Source organism: Peromyscus maniculatus, chromosome 1 (genome assembly GCF_049852395.1).
Source record: "Peromyscus maniculatus bairdii isolate BWxNUB_F1_BW_parent chromosome 1, HU_Pman_BW_mat_3.1, whole genome shotgun sequence".
NCBI classification, from domain to species: Eukaryota; Metazoa; Chordata; class Mammalia; order Rodentia; family Cricetidae; genus Peromyscus; species Peromyscus maniculatus.
The window spans coordinates 39,917,657-39,934,695 of NC_134852.1; the positions used below are offsets into that span (position 1 = coordinate 39,917,657).

A 17,039-nucleotide genomic window follows, 5' to 3' on the forward strand; every position below is an offset into this window, starting at 1 on the left:
AGTGCTGGATCTAACTTGGATGTTGGGTGAGAGAAAGCAGAATTATGGTCCCTGTAGTCTCTTTAGTCAGTGATTTTTAATATTGAGTACTGTGCCCGATTCTATGTTACAGTGTTTTGACTACATGTACGTACGTATGTGGTATGTGCATTGTGTGTGGCCAGTGCCTGCAGAGGCCAGAAGAGGGTGCCAGATTCTCTGGAATTGGACTTACAGAGATGGTGGTAAGCCTTCATGTGTTCAATGTGTATTGAACCCTAATCCTCAGCAAGAATAGTATGTGCTCTTAGCTGCTGATTCTTCTTTCTATCCCAGTTATTAGGAATCTCTTAATGAATCGTTTTTATATAGCAAGCATAGCTTTGAATATCTGCCAGTGTTCCCTTTGATTCTCAGATTACAGTAGGGTGGTGGGTTCCCCATAGCAACAGTGACCACAGTTGCCTGCTTACTAAAATATTTGCTTTTTAAGAAAGGAATGTCCCCACTTTATCCTCTTCAGAAAACAGTGTATGAAGAGAGATACTTATTAATATTTTTGTGATTATTATTTATGACAGCAAAGTACTCAGAATTATATTTGACAGCTATGGACTGAGCAAATGAAGTATGTGCTGATTTATTTGGTAAATTAAATTTATCACATGAGTGATAGAGTGCAACCTATAACTCCAGCCCTCAGAAAGCTGGGCCAGGAGAATAGAGTGTTTAAGGTCCTCTTAGGATACAGTGAGATCCTGTCTGAGAAAGCAAACAAATTAAAGATTTCAAATTTTCTGATTCCTAGACATCTCTTAGAGTTACCTAGCAAATGATCACCCAGCATCTATGTTTTGAAAAAAGATTCTAAAAGTGTTTATGTGTTTGTGTGTGTGTATACATGTGTGTGGGCACATGTACGCTACACATGTGCCAGTAGCCACAGAGGCCAGAAGAAAACTCTACTGGATCTTAAGTTACATATGGCTTAGAGCCACCCAATTTGGGTTCTGGGACCTCTGGAAATTCAGCAATTGTTCTTAACCCCTGTGCCATCTCCCCGGCCCCTAGAATCTATATTTTTAAAGAATGTTTTCAGATGAGATGTTCTTATATTCAGGTATAGAAATAGGTCTATTTCTTTTATATATCCCCAGTCACAGTCCATGGAGGGAAGTCAAGGCAGGATCCCAAAATGGGAAGGAATCTGGAGGCAGGAGCTGATGCACAGGTCATGGAGAGTGATGCTTACTGACTTCCCTCTCATTGCTTGTTCAACCTGTTTTCTTACAGAACCTGGGACCACCAGCCCAGGCGGCACCAGCCACAATGGGCTGGGCCATCCCACATCAATCCCAAATTAAGAAAGTTCCTTGCAGGTTTGCCTACAGCCTGACTTCTGGAGGCATTTTCTCAATCGAAACCTCCATTTTGTCTGCTCTCAGGTGACTTTAACTTGTGTCAAGTTGACACAAAACTAGACAGCACACCCACAAAACCATCTTGTCAGCCCCTTAGTTTACTTCTTGCTGCCATTGACACTATGCATACAGAAACAAGGGTGGAAAGGTTAACTTTGGCTCAGGGTCAGTGATCTGCAGTCTATCACAGCAGGGTGGGCATGGTGCAGTGGCTCAGTCCATGGGAGCAGAAGTGTGTGGCAGTGTTACTCATGTCATGGATGACCAGGACAAGCAGAATGACCAGAACTATGTCTTGGATGTAACCTTAAAGGCCACTCCTAATTATCTACTTCTGCCAGGAAGCAGGGCTTCTGGAAGGTTCCATCACCTTCCCAGTTAGTGTCACCAGCTGGGGAACAAGTGGTCAAAACATGAGCCTCTGGGAGACACTGCAGATTCAAACCATGTGTTCCATTAGTGAAAGAGATCCATTTATCTAATGACTTCTGGTGACAGTGGGAATTACTTTCTGTAGCCCACTTCACTTTTGGACTAAGGAGAAACATTTCTACTGGAGTTTCTAGTCACTGCTTAAAAAATTAGTGGTTAGAAAGAAATTACCTCCAAGCATGCAATTAGGACCAGAGGACTTATTGATCATGAGAGCTGGAAACTTATTCATTATAGTTTTATTTCATTTGTTGTATGAAACATGTATACATATATGCATACTTGTGCCTCTGCCTGCCCAGTGACAGGACTATAGGAAATCACTACCAGGTCCAGTTCTGGTTCTTTTGAATGGTTATATGGATGTGAGAGAAACAGCCCTTTTTGGGCCTTCACACTAGAAAGCCCTGTGTGGAATACTATGAGAACAGCAGAAGGTGAGTATTTCTCATCTTATCCACCATGTTTGGGACCAGCAGTTTCTCATACTTTGGAGTTTTCTGGACTGTGTCAATGTTGGCATGGATTTGCTGATGGAACAATGCTAATCTGAATCTTAAAGCTGTAAATTATTCTGAAATCTGAAGATTTTTCAGGACACTTTGGGTTCTGGGTCATTGCATTTCTTGAATTGTGGGTTCTCCTGTGCTTGCTTCATAGGCTGGCTTGGACTACTCTGCAGGACAGCACTGCTGGACATTAGATACCAGCTTTATCCATGCCCTCAAAAATGCAAGACACAGATTATGAACTTCCTGACCCTGTTTTGCAGTTGGTCCAAACTCTGGTGTCAGTACAGAGGACTGGCAAGCAGAACTACAGGTGTTGATATAGGAGAACATGGACCCAATGGCACCAGCATTCTTCAGGTTGGTTGGTTATTTATTGTGTTTGTGTGTATGTGTATTTGTGTGTTCACCATGCCATGTATGTGTAGCTCAGAAGACAACTTATAATAGTTGTTTCTTTCCTTCTATCTTGTAAGTTTAGGATTCTGAACTTAGGTTGTCAGTCTTGGGGGCCAACTTCCTTACCAATTGCCTCATTTTGCTGGCTCTGTTCTTCTAGTTTAATAATATCATCAGAGGCCACAGGAGAATAAAGAGACTGCCATTAGACTTTACTTCCCTTAATTTGTTTTGTGATGCTCCAAAATGTTGTGGATAGAACCCAGGTTTCCCACTTGCTACGCAACAGGTCTACTTGTTGAGCTCTACCCCATCTCAGCATTGGGCATTTCTGCTGGGCAAATCATTTCCTGCATTAAACAAATTGACACATTGTCAATAGACATCACAGGCCTGATAACATGCATTCCCCTAGTCAACAGATGGCACCATATTTTAAAATTTGGTTTAAATTTAATATCAAGAGTACAGAATATGACACATACCATGTATAGCCCAACATCAGTTTTTCAAATGCAATTCCCTAGTCTCTCAACCTGTGAAAGTCACATTTTAGGCTATCTTGACTCCATATGTACAGTAGAGCTTCCTTGATTTCCTTTTCCTAGGCAGTGGCTAACTATGTAGCCCTGGCTTTCCTGGAACTCACTATGTGTAGACCAGGCTGGTCTTGAACTCAAGAGATCCACCTGCCTCTACCTCCTGAGTGTTGGGATTAAAGGTGTGAACCACCATACAAGGTTTTCAGATTAAGTTGCTGTGAGCCTATTCCATCGAGTACAACTTGGTTTGGCTTATATGAGGGGCTCATATGAATTTGAGGCTCTTTGGATTTGGGAGTTTTTCCTGAGACACTGGAGGAGTTTCAAGGACTCTCACTATAGGCTGCAAGGGCATGCACTCAGTTCATCTTGTACTCTCCTTTCTGACATGTTCAGTCTCAGAGAAGTAGATGTTGGCTGCAGGCCTCATTTTCCCCTGTGCATGCCTCCATGGTGGTTCCTAATATTGGGAAGTGAGAGAGAGAAAGGAATGCAAGCAAAAACTGGAGTTTGGCTGTGTTGCTTGTGTCCTATCACCTAGCTGGAAGGAAGAGACCTACCTCCCCTTCAGGCTACAGCAGACCTGGAGCGAGGTTAGTCTAGTTCTGTGAAGAAGAGAGCCCCTCAGCACAGCTATTTGCAACAGTTTAAAAGGCCCATGCTTTGTGAAAGGCAGAAATATCTTTAGCTTCTAATGTCTCTTTTTTTCTTTAATGTGCAACATGTAGCTTAAAGTATAAAAAGCAGTATAGAAGAATATATGCAAAAGCAATGTACAAGAAAGAAATACAGATGCAGAAAATTGTAGGTTAGACCAAGAGTGGATATTGCTATCAGAAGCAGGAAACTTCAGGCTAGACCAGGAGGGGATGATGATATCAGAATCAGGAAACTTCAGGCTAGACCAGGAGAGGATGATGCTATCAGAATCAGGAAACTTCAGGCTTGACCAGGAGAGGACAGAGCTGTGGACATCCTAGCTGCCTGCAGTGGAAGAAAAGTCCCATAAGATACTATGACAGACACATCAAACAGTTTAGAGGAAGGATCGACTCAATAGATGACCAAATGATCACAATAAGAGCTATAAAGACCATGCTCATGGTTCTCACTGGCAGCCTCATGTATAAAGTAAGCACACGGATAATTACTGGACATCAATCCACCCCAAGGTCACAGATACACTTCCTCTTAGTTGTCTAGTAAACAATTACATGTGAGATGACCTTAACACCGGATGTGTACTAGGCAAGTGTTCTGCCACTGAGCCCAATCCCTACCCTTTTTGCATTTTATTTTGAGCCCAGGGTAGGGTGCCCAGGCTAGCCTTGAAGTTGTGATCTCCCTGCATCAGCCTCTCAAGTAGGTGGGATAACAAGTTTGCATTACTAGGCCTAGCAACACTCATCTTCTGCCAGCTCTGAAATCTTTCCCTGAAGATCTTGGACATGGACGTGTTCGGCTGCAGCGGGTCTTCAGAACGTTACCTTAGTTTCCCACTAGATGTCAGTGTAAATCCTACACTGACATCTAGTGTAGGCACCTTCTTCCTGAGTCAAGGAGTGATTTCCCTCCATGCCTGTTAAAAGTCAGGATTACCCACTACTTCTGGGGAATCATGGCTGGTTCCTGTAAGAAGGAGCTGGGGACATTCAGGATCAGAGTTATTTCTCTGTAAACACTGTAGCTGGATTTTGATTTAATATCTCAACAGAGCCAGGGGGCTTCCATGAGACAGAGGTTAAAGGGAGAGAGAAAGAAGAGGCGTGGTTGCAGATGACATTCCTGGATTGGTGGCTGCTCAAGAGGGTGGAAGGGCAGGAGGCCGGCCATCCCAGTGGACGGGATGCACAGGTAGATTTTAGTGAGTCCAATACAGGACTGCTCTGATGAATGCAAGGGGTTTTGACTTGTCCCTCGGACTTTATGTCTATTATTTTTTATTTTGAAGGTATTCTTTCCTCTTTTTTCATGAAAGGATTTTCTGCCCAGTGACCTTGTTATGGCTTTGGAGGGACGGTCATACCTGCAGAGCATCTGTGCATTGAACAGCATTCATGTGTCCACCCTTGTGCTCATGATCACAAGCTCATGAATTTAAGGTGCCAGTGTCATTTTCCTGTAACAGGTAGATATCAGACAGGGAACTGAAGTCACTTAGGGAAATTGTTACCAATTGTGATTATTCATCTATTTTGGCACTTAGTGTGTGTAAAATGACATTTATTGGTGCTATCTCATTGGGATTTCAATTTTCCCTCTTCATCAACATGGAAGAAAAGTTCTTTTGAGAGGGGCTTAAGGCAGGTGGGATGGCAGGGCCCCACAGTGCTGAGGTGTGTATGTGGGGTGCAGACAGCATTTGTCAAGGAATGCAGCAATGACTGAGCAGCTGGTCCATGCTTCCTAAGTGGTGTGATTCCATAACATGCCACATCCTCTGTCACTGTCAATGGAGTAACAAGCAAGCTATTGTCCCAGGGAGCTGCAGGGCCCCAGATCCCAATAAGAGAGAGGAGAGTCCTTCCATCAGCAGAGGTTACCAGCTTTCTTCAGGGCCATATTCTGGAATGCAAATGCCCCTGGACAGGGTACTAAGTAAACCCTGCCGTCTCCCAAGGTACATCTGTAGCCTGTGTCTCTGAAAGGGTCATGATGTGGAGGGAAACAAGGGAGCAGGTAGAGGTCAAAATTGGAGGTGGGCTGGGTTGAGCATCAGACTACATTCACTGGTTCCACTTTCCTTCCTAACAACAATAGATTCCATCTGACTAGGACAGAGCCTCTGGGATCTTACTTACCTATGTTGGATGTAACTAGGGTCAAGTAGCTTGTTTCCTTTCATTATCCCCTGTACCCCTCCCACCAAGGACCCCCATAAAGGGTTGCAGGAAGACAGTACTTGAGGGGACACAGTGTGAGGAGCTCACCTCTGTTTGTCACTTCCCTGAACTGACCTCTTTGCTTTGCCTGGCTGAAGCAGGCATGCTAAGTTCTGTCTGTTCTAAGCTGAGTTCTGTCTGTCCCAAGCACTGTACTTGTTAAAGTGTTCCCCCTTTCTCTGGAGATGCCCTCTCTTCTGGAGTCACAGAGCACACAGGCATTTCTCACTGTGCTTCCAAAGTGATCCCAGTTAATTCTGAATCCTCAGCACAGAGCCATCACCAAGGGATATGAGATCTGCACATAAATTCACTCTGATGGCCACAGAAGTCCTTCCTTCTCTTGAATTGGGAAATTCCTGGACGGTAATCAATGATGTTAATTTTCAGTACATGAGTTCTGGACTAGACATTAATTAGAAGCAATAAAACTGTGTGATGGATCACAGTGTGAGATCTAGGACAGACAGACACTCAAAGGGTACCCAGGAGATTTTCTTTTACCCACCAGTTAACAGATAATGAAGTGGGAAATCATCCCTGGTAGCTGAGTCTGAAGATAAATGTTTAAAAGCTGCTCCCCAATGTCACATGTCTGACCATTTATGCTCTCTGGGTTCCAGTGACAAGAAAATGACAGTGCAGAGCTTGCAGGAGACTCTGCCCCTTCTGATCCAGATGGGAGTCACCCCCTCTTTCCACCCAGTGTAACCTTTCTTTCCCAATCCATGTATTTTGTCATCATTGAGAGGAAACTTTAAGTTGAAAGGGGACACTTGAGGTGTCAAGTCTAGCAAGTCAGAAATAGCAGAAATAGTTCAACAGCAAAGGCAGCATCAGGGGTTTAGTCAGAGTGCTGACCAACCGTGTGTGTGTGTGTGTGTGTGTGTGTGTGTGTGTGTGTGTGTGTGTGTGGTGTGGTCTGAGAGAGGGTTCCATAACTGTCACCTTCATGATTAACACTTATGGCCTGAAGGCAGATGTGCGATGTTTTGACCACTGGTTAGGAAGTAGATGGGGAAGTCCTATTACTCAGGTGCAATGGTCTGGATCTTGAATGTCCCTCTAAGGCCCATGTCTTAAAAGCTTGGTCCTTGTGGGGACGGCTCTAAGGGGAAGCAATGGAACCATTAGGATGTGGGGATGTGGGAGAAGTTAGGTTGTAAAGAGGAGTGTACGACCCTGGCCCTTCCTGACTTTCCTTGCTTTTTGACTTATATAATGAGCAGTGCTTTCTGTCTCTGCCACTCGGCACACCTGCCATAAACCTAAAGCAGTGGGGCCATGTGACCTGGAATGAGAGCATTCAGAACCCTGAGCTTCAGTGTCCTCTGCTTTGGACTCTGTGTCCCAGGGCTGGCAGGACTCTGGCTATGTGTAGTCTTTAGGCTCCCTCCTCCTGATTGGCAAGTGCTTTTTCTTTTTTCCTTTTTTGGGACTCATTACCTTACCAACTCTTGTGGCTCTTGTTTGTGTCCTGTCGCATTCCTATGGCTGTCATTTTGACTACAACAAAAAGTTGTTGCTGATACCAACCATTGCTTGAAAAATAATGGTGTACTATTCACACACAGGACCTTGTGGCATGCAGGGTCCAGCTTCTGGTCTGCCACTCCACATTTTGGAATGGCTACAGCATCTGTATGCACATCTTCATGTGATATGCTTATTGTCCACCAGGAAGCAAAGTGGCAACATTGAAATGATCTCTCACCAATTTGTTTTCATCACCTTGGCTTTCCAGAGGCTTGGTGTAGAAGGAGTCCAGCAGCACTGGACATGTGCTAAGGATGTCAGTTGGTTGACAACAGTTCTGGCTGCCTGCCAGTGAAACTGAAGCATCTCCTGCAGGCAGGCTACAATCAACTTTTCCCTCTTGATGCTGTGTGGCAGATGCAGCTTCCCTGGCACAGCCTCCTGTAGGAAGCTTTCCTGTAGGACTATCTTTGGATTGCCAGCCCTTAAACAATGACTTGGAGATTTCTTATTAATTGTGAAAGCTTGGCCTTTAGCTTAGGCTTGTCCATCCAGCTCTTTGTTTTAATATGAATTTAAAAAGTATATTTTTTCTTATGGAATTTTTATATACCAATTTTTATTCATTTTATATACCAATATCCCTCCTCCCACCCCTCCAGCCTTCTGCCCCCAACCCATTCTCCATTCCCTCCTCCAACATGTTATGGCCTCCCATGGGGAGTCAGCAGTGCCTGGTACATTCAGTAGTGGCAGGTCCAAGCTCCCCCTCCCCCGCTCCCTGCATCAAGACTGTACCAGGTAGTTGTTCCTTCTGTATTAAGGCTATACCATAGGTTGTAGGCTCCAAAAAGCCAGATCATGCACCAGGGATGGATCCTGATCCTACTGCCAGGGGGCCCCTTAAGTAGATCGAGCTACACAACTGTTTGGCTTATGCACAGGCCTAGTCCAGTCCCACAGAGGCTCCACAGCTATTGGTCCATATTCCAGCAATTACTCAAGCTACAATTCAGAACTGGACAGTTTAGTAGTCCCTTCCCTCCCACATCACCATTCCAAACAACAAAAAGGAAAGGAGCACTTACACAGGGCATGGAAATAATAGGGAAAGCATGTGTAGAATTAACATTGATGGACCTTGTGATATCTGCATTTATTGAATACCACATCTCCTGGAGACCCACAGCACAGGACATGTTGGAATTATCTACAAAGTCTTCCAAAGAAGTATTACTCAGGACTAGGCAATCATGAAAGCTGCCTTTCAGATTCAAGGAGATATCATTGGTATTATTCTTGGTAGCTGTCTTGGAGTTTTACATTGCTGGCAGCAGTACCAATTTTCCAATTAGAAGAAAATACAGCAGGAAAAACAGGGCTATTAATACTCACAGGCAGTAACACAGGTGGATTTCTTACTAAACTGCATAACGACTCAGCTTCTCCCTGAGGCATCATCATGGGCATCATCATCAGCCACAGTATCCACTGATGCATTTTATCAATCTCTTCTGCTGGGCGTATACACTTTTCTGGGAGCCAAATGGGCTTTTCAGCACCTGGAGGATAAACACACACAGCTCCCCTCACCCTGGCCAACATAGGTGCAGGAGGCTGCCAGGTACGGGTGGCTAAATCCTTCCATCGCACCTTAGCATCAGAGACAGAGGGGCCACCAAAATGCCTCTGAGCTGCTGAAACTCCCTTGCTGTCAACAAGCAAAAAAATTTAAAGTAAAAAGTGTAATGGAAAGTAAAGCTTGAGGTCCTTGTATATCCCTATACATCTTACCCTCTTTTATTTTTTGCAAATAAGTTTTAAGATGTTGATGAGCCCTTTCCACTATGGCTTACCCCTGAGGGTTATAAGGAATGCCAGTCTTATGAATAATATTCCAATGTTTACAAAATCCTGCGAAGCTGGCACTGGTATACGCAGGACCGTTATCTGTTTTTATATGCCGAGTAACCCCCATATAGGAAAAGGCTGAAATTAGATGTTTTTTAACATCTTGAGCACACTCTCCTTTATTCAGAGAGGCAAATATTAAATGGGAAAAGGTATCCACTGACACATGCACATAGGCCAATGGTCCAAAGCTAGAAATATGAGTAACGTCGGTCTGCCAAATTTCATTTGGGATAAGTTCTCGGGGATTGACACCCAGCGAAGGCACATGAATAAATGGTGCACATATAGGACAGGAGGAAACTATTTTTGAAGTCTGAAGTCTAGAAAAACTAGTACGATGTTGCAAGGTCTGAGCATTAACATGAAATTTATGATGAATTGTAGAGCATTATCGTAGGCGGTAACAGTAGGAAACAAACTAAACATTCATGGCACCCAATAGTACTTCCCGTTGAGTATAATGATCTGCCAATTTATTGCCTTCAGCTAGTAGGCCAGGCAACTCTGTATGTCCTCTAAGATGTCCAACAAACACAGGATGCTTCCTTGCCCAGATTAATAGTTGAACTTGTTGAAGTTGCCTTTGCACAGCAGAGGGTGGGCCCATGTATGGGGCAGTTTCTGTAACCACAGTGGCCTTATCTACATAACAGCTATCAGTATAGATATTAAGGTCTTCTGTAGGAAACATTTGAAGAGCTAGCTGTAAGGCAAATAACTCTGCTTGCTGAGCAGACATGTTGGAAGTAGATACTCATTCAGTAATGTTCTCACTAACCACCACTGCATATCCATTTGCAGAGGCATCCATAAAGACAGTCCTTACATTATTAAGAGGGCTTTATTTTACTACCCTGGGAAAAAATAAATGAATGAACCTTAAAACTTTCATTAAGTTTATGCTTAGGATAATGATTATCTATCTGGCCATAAAAAGTACAGAGAAACAAATGCCAAGATTCATGTTCCTTTTGCAAAATATCTAACATTTCCTGTCCATAAGGCAATACAAGATTTTCAAACATCTTTCCAAAGGTGGCCAAAGTGAGTTTCTTAGCTTTCCACAGTAATTAAATAACCAATTCATAATAAGGATTCAATACCCTAGTAGGTGAAGCAGACAGATAAACCCAATGAATAGGCCCAGTCTGCCAAAACACTCCAGTGGGAGAGAATTTTGAAGGCAAGACTAATAATTGTAAAGGCTGACCATAATCTATCTGCTGAACATGTAAATCTAATAAAGCCTCTTCTACTTGAGCCAATGCCGCTTTTGCTTCTGGGGTTAATTCCCATAATGATGTAGGTGAAGAATCTCCTTTAAGAATATCATAAAGAGGCTTTAGATCTCCAGTAGGTATCTGAAATATAGGTCTAAGCCATTGAATTTCTCCTAAAAATTGCTGCTATCGATGCAAGGTTTGTAATTCTGCAATTTTAAATTGTAACTTTTTGCAATATTTGTTAGCATTTTCATAAGCCAACAGCTTAATAATGGGCATAGCCTGATCAGAGTCCCCAAATATCTTTCCAGCTAGTTGTAAAAAGCATGAGACAAAGTCAGCATATGGCTCAGAAGGGCTCTACAGCACTTTTGATATCTGTTCTCCTGCAGCTACATTAGATAGTGATTTCCACGCTTGCACTGTGGCAGCAGCTATTTGAGCATAGGTACCGGGATCATATAAAATCTGTTGTTGAAGGTTAGTATACTGTCCTGATCCCATGAGCATGTCATAATTTCTCTGGGGTTGTCCAGCTTGAACATTTATGCGAGCCAGTTCTAAGCATTTCTCATGATTTTCACTTTTCCATAGTAAATAATCACCCCCAGATAACATAGCTCAGCAAAATTGCTGCCAATCACTTGGCGTCAGATGATTAGCAGAAAATGATTCAAGCAGCGTCACAGTGAATGGAGCCTGTGGCCCATTACGGCTCACTACCTCCTTCAACTGCTTCATCTTTTTGAAAGTTAAAGGAACATGCTCCCAGACCACCTGGCCAGCTTGATTCTGAGTTTCAATTACTGGATATGTTTCATGCCACACCACCCCTTTTTTTGCCTATATTTTTCCTCCCCTAACCAATGAGGATTTCTTGGTGGGGGTCAAGACAATAGAGGTGCAGAAGGTGCTGACTGTGCTTTCACTTTGCATGGAACAATTTCTATTATAGTTCCTCGATCTCTTTTTCTAGCTGCTCTTCCTCCTCTACTAAATCTGAGACAGAGGCAAGATTGTCGTCTTCTTCCTCATCCATTAAATCCTTCACAAATATCCTTATACACTCTTTACAGGGACCTCAACTTCTTCCTTTTCCCCTTTCAAAGATTCATTCATATCCACCTCCTAATTGCTCGCCCTCTGAAAGTTGCTGTTTCACTTTCACTTTACCAGTCAGAAGAGCATCTTTCACAAGTCTCCATAGAGAAAATGCAGCTGTGGAAAATATATCTGTGCCTTTCTCTGGCAACATCGTTTGTAAATCTCTTTTTACTTATTCCCAATCTGGAATATTCAAACCTCCTCCCGTCAGAAACCAAGGACTTGCTTCAGCTATAGTGTCCACAAATGTGAGTGCAGTGCTAGACTTAATTCCTGTTCCTTGCTTACTTAACTTAATTACCTTAACTCAGTGGCCAGCTGAGCTTTTGCAGTAGAATTACCCATGGTACATACCAATGTTTCAATCCTCCACCCCTCCCTTTAGGGTGAGCCTTGTTCACTTACGCCTCTTTCCAGATCTCGGTGGAAACTCCACTTGCGGGGACCCGCCCAGCGGGAGCACGAAATCTGGCAAGGGACACCGAGGTTAAACAGCACTCAAGACACCCAATCTCAGTTCGTCAGGGAAGCAGCTCTCTTTATTTGTACCAACATGGGCTTATATACCCCCCCAACAGCAGGGGTCAAGGAGTAGCTACTCTGTATCCAGAGGCAAGCAGGACACTGCTTTCCAAACAGGAAAAACCACAGGGGAACTGATCCCCAGCACCCTCCAGAACCCAACTGCACATTTTTCACACAAACACCTTAAATGGGACAGGACAAAAAAAGGGCATTTAAAATTAGGGCAGCAAACTTATTGCTGCTGAAAATTTTTACTATGTTAATCCTACCTATCCATGAACATGGGAGATCTTTCCATTTTCTGATAACTTCTTCAATTTCTTTCTTCAGAGACTTAAAGTTCTTATCATACAGATGTTTCACTTGCTTAGAGTTACCCCAAGGTATTTTATATTATTTTTGGCTACTGTAAAGGGTGATGTTTCTTTGGTTTCTTTCTCAGCCCTTTTATCATTTGTATATAGGAGAGCTACTGATTTTTTTTTTTGCATTGATCTTGTGTCCTGCCACATTACCAAAGGAGTTTATCAGCTGTAGGAGTTCCATTGTAGAATTTTTGGGGTCACTTATGTATACTATCATATTGTTTGCAAATAGTGAAAGTTTGACCTCTTCCTTTCCAATTTTTATCTGGCAATGGGACTTTTTTTTGGGAGTCCAGTCTATGTGGTATTGTGTAAGGTTTTTGTATCTTCATAGTCATTTCCTTCTTTAGGTTGGGAAAGGTTTCTTCTATGATTTTGTTGAATATATTATCTGTGCCTTTGAACTGGTATTCTCCTTCTTCTGTCCCTATTATTCTTAAATTTGGTCTTTTTATGGTATCTCAGATTTCTTGGATGTTTTGTGTTATGGCATTGTTTGTTTTAATGTTTTCTTTGATGAATCTATTTCTTCTATTGTACCTTCAACACACAAGTACTGAAATTACAGGTGTAAGCCACCACACCCCACTACCCCATCTCTTCCCATGGCTCTGAAGTCCCTCTGGATCTCTGGGCTGCTTACCTTCTCTATGCCTCAATCTCCCCCCTTCCTGCCCACCTGTTGCCTGTCCAGTCCCTGGTAGGGGACGGCTGCCAGGACTCCCTGAGTGTTTCTATTCTTGGCCTGTGACATCCCAGGTACACCCTCAGCTGTGACCAAATATGGTTCTAAATGAGGAGCCTGTGGAGGGAAGGGTGCAGGCTTGCACAGATTCAGTGCTTCCTGTTGCCCTTAGGGCTGACTTAGTGCCCCTCTGACACCTCACTTCTAAGGAGAGCACCTTGGCCCTAACATGCCTGACCAGGCCTGTCCTAAAGCTGGTGGGTTCCTGGGGGTTCCCTGATGCCCATGGGTATGGAGGTCCATGCTGACCTTCAGGAGCCTGAGGCACAGGCCATGGGAGGGAGGTTGGTGGTATGGCTGACTGTGCAGCTGTTGCTGGCTGTGCTGACAGCTGAGGCTTAATTTAGCTGCAAGGCCAGGGTCTGGGCAGATAAGCTGTGGATAGGGACAGGACCCACCCCTATGGTGCCCCTTAAATTGCAGGGCTTGAGCTGGGGTTGGGGATGCAGACACCGAGGCCAGGTGAGAGGGTCCTGCTGCTGTGGTGGCCCACAAGGCACCTGGTGTCTCTCCACCTGTCTGCTTGCCTCTCCTGACTGGGCACTTTCTACCTTCCACATCCTCCAGCCTCATCCTTACCTCTCTCTGCCTGTGTCTTCCCCTTCATCTCTCTCTTCCTTCCTTCCCTCCCTCCCTCCCTCCCTCCCTCCCTCCCTCCCTCCCTCCCTCCCTCCCTTCCTTCCTTCCTTCCTTCCTTCCTTCCTTCCTTCCTTCCTTCCTTCCTGTCTCTCTCTTTGTCTCTGACTCTCTCTCTTCATCTCTGTGCCTGATTTTCCCTGTCCCCCTCCCTCCCTCTCTCTCTGCTTCTGTATCTCTCTCTCTGATTTTCTATCTCCTCTTATCTCTGCCTCTCTCCCTCTCTCTGGGTCTGTCAACCCAATACTCCCTCTATCTCTGATGTTCCTGTATGTGTCTGTCTCTCTCTTGACCTGATTTTCCTTCTCTCTGTATTTCTCTTTCCATGTCTGTCTTTGTCTCTATCATCTTTGCCTTTCTCTATCTCTCTCCATCTCTCTGCCTCTCTCTGATTCTCCCTCTATCTCTGCCTGCTTGTTTCCTACCCCTTCCTTCCCATCTCCTATTTTCGGGTCTCTCTTTTCTGGGGCCCAGGCCCTGTGTTCTTTCCTGAATAAAGCTGGTTCTGTCCTGGCTCCCTCTTCTCTGCCTCCATCTTTCTTCCTGCTCTGCCCCCACCCATGCCTAGCCCAGATCCTGGGTGAGGGGCTCAGACCTGGCAGCAGGGTCATTCCCTCCTGCCTCACAACAGGACAGAGGGGTGGAGAGCAGGGACTCAAGACAAGGGAGGCAGGAATGAAGGTCAGCCCAGATGGGGAACAGTGGGTCATGGAATGCAGAGGCTAGGCAGCACCCCACACCTGGCAGACCAGTTTCCCCTCCCCCTTGGCCAGGCTGTACCAGAGCCAGGAAAATGTGCTGTGGAATGTTCTGTATGGCAAATGTGTTGCTCTGATTGATTAGTAAATAAAACATTGATTGGCCAGTAGACAGGCAGGAGGAAGTATAGGAGGGACAAGGAGAAGAATTCTGGGAAGTGGAAGACTGAGTCAGAGACACTGCCAACTGCCACCATGACAAGCTGCATGTGAAGATGCCGGTAAGCCCCAAGCCACATGGCAAGGTGTAGATTTATAGAAATGGGTTAATTTAAGCTATAAGAACAGTTAGTAAGCATGGCCATACCGTTTGTAAGCAATATAAGTCTCTGTGTTTACTTGGTTGGGTCTGAGTGGCTGTGGGACTGGCGGGTGACAAAGATTTGTCCTGACTGTGGGCAAGGCAGGAAAACTCTAGCTACAACAATGCACCCTTGTCTCCTGTCCTGACAACTGGGGGCTCCTGTCTCCAGCTCCTGCAGAGAAGCCAGTGGTTTTCTGCTCTGCCCTAGGCAGGGGAGTGACCCTGAGGACCAGGCCTGGGGCATCTGCTATCTCCAGTCTCCTGCCTTCCCCACTAGGAATCTTGAGAGCACCTGCTGTCTATGAGGTCCCAGACTCTGGGCTCCTTTCCCTCCTGCACCCCCATTGTCATCTCTTATTCGTCTCCTCCCTTTCTGCTCTCCTGGGAGAAGGATGAACACACTTTGACCCCTACTGTATACCAGGCACTTCACTCACCCTCTCTTATCCCTTTACACCCTCCCCTCTCTCACCCCCTCTTCTCTCCTTTCTCTGTTTACTCTCTTCCAAGACAAAGAATACATTTATTGAGTACTGCTAGTATGCTTTCTCTCTCTTGTCCTCGAGTCCCCACTAACAATGGTCTCTGCCAGCCTCTGCTTCTTGCTTCTCTTCCTGGAGAATATGGGCATTTATTGGGCACCAGCAGTATGCTAAGCTTTTAATAAACACTTCCTTCCCTTTCCCTTCCTCCCTTCTGTCCTTTGCTTCCTACTGGCTCCCCCACACATACCCCAGGAAAAGGAAGCGGCACTAATTTAGCACTGACTGTGTACCAAGCAATCCACACCTGTGCCTCTCTTGGCTCTCTGTCTCTTCTTCTGCAGGGGAAGCTACAACTATTCCAGAAAGAGGGATGGGGTGCCCTTTGGGAGTACAGTGAGGGTAAGAATGCACCAGCACTCATCTCCAGGAACAAATGTGGAAACTAAGGCTGATGGGAAGAGGGTGCATCCCCTACAGCTGGCCTGGGTCCCCTACTCCCCTTTTTCCTCCTCCCAATGTGATTCCCACTCTGTGTCTCTCACACTCTCTGTCACATGCCATCTTCCTCTGACCGCTTCCTATCTCTGCCCATGTGATATGGCCCCACAAAGCTCCTCACATGCAATGCAGTACCTGATGCTTGGGCACTCCCATCATCACCCAACTCCGGTGCTGCAGCCTCCTCCCAGGCCAGCCATCTCTGTTTCCTTTTCCTCCTCTTCCTCCATGTCTTTGTCCTCCCCCTCCTCCTCCTTCCCCTCCTCCTCCGCCAATGTCTTCCTCTTCTCCTCCAGCTCTTTCTCTTCTTCCTCTCCATTGCCTTCTCCTCCTGTACCTCCATCTCCTTTCCTTCCTCCTTCTCTTCCTCCTCCATCTCCTCTGTTGCCTCTCTCCTCCTATTTCTTCCTCCTCCCCCTAATTCTTTTCCTCCTACCCCCTTGTCCTCTTCTGCTCCTTTTCCTCCTCCATCTTCTCTTCCTGCATCTCCTCCATCTCTTCCTTGTCTTTCTCCATCTAGTCTCTCCCCTTCTTTGTTTCATTCCCTCCCTCCATTTTCTCATGTCTCCTCCTTCCTTCTTCTTCCTCATGCTTCTCCTACTCCATTTTTCCTCTTCCTGTTTTATGTCTTCTTCCTCTGCCTCCAGCACCTTCTACTTCATCTACTTTTCCTCCTATTCATCTTCTTCCTCCATCTCTTTGTCTTCTATCTTCTGATGTTCCTCTTCCCTTTCTCTCCCTCCACCTCCTTCTCCTCCTCCATGGCCTCCTTTTCTTCCATCTCCTCATCTTCTTTCTCAGTGTCATCCTGGTACTCCTCCATATCCTTCACTTCCTCCTTT

At 45.0% G+C, this 17,039-nt stretch overlaps 1 long non-coding RNA gene across 2 annotated transcripts in view; it reads left to right on the plus strand.

Moving 5' to 3' along the window:
• Positions 1-126: 126 nt before the first annotated feature.
• Positions 127-17,039, plus strand: part of LOC143274354 (uncharacterized) — a 71,960-nt gene continuing 55,047 nt past the window's right edge. The window contains exon 1 of one of the 2 annotated variants that reach the window (XR_013052969.1): positions 127-2,701. This is a non-coding gene — a long non-coding RNA (uncharacterized LOC143274354). Of the gene's footprint in view, positions 2,702-11,046; positions 15,132-17,039 lie in introns of those variants that run through there. The other variant, XR_013052971.1, reaches the window with a different exon arrangement.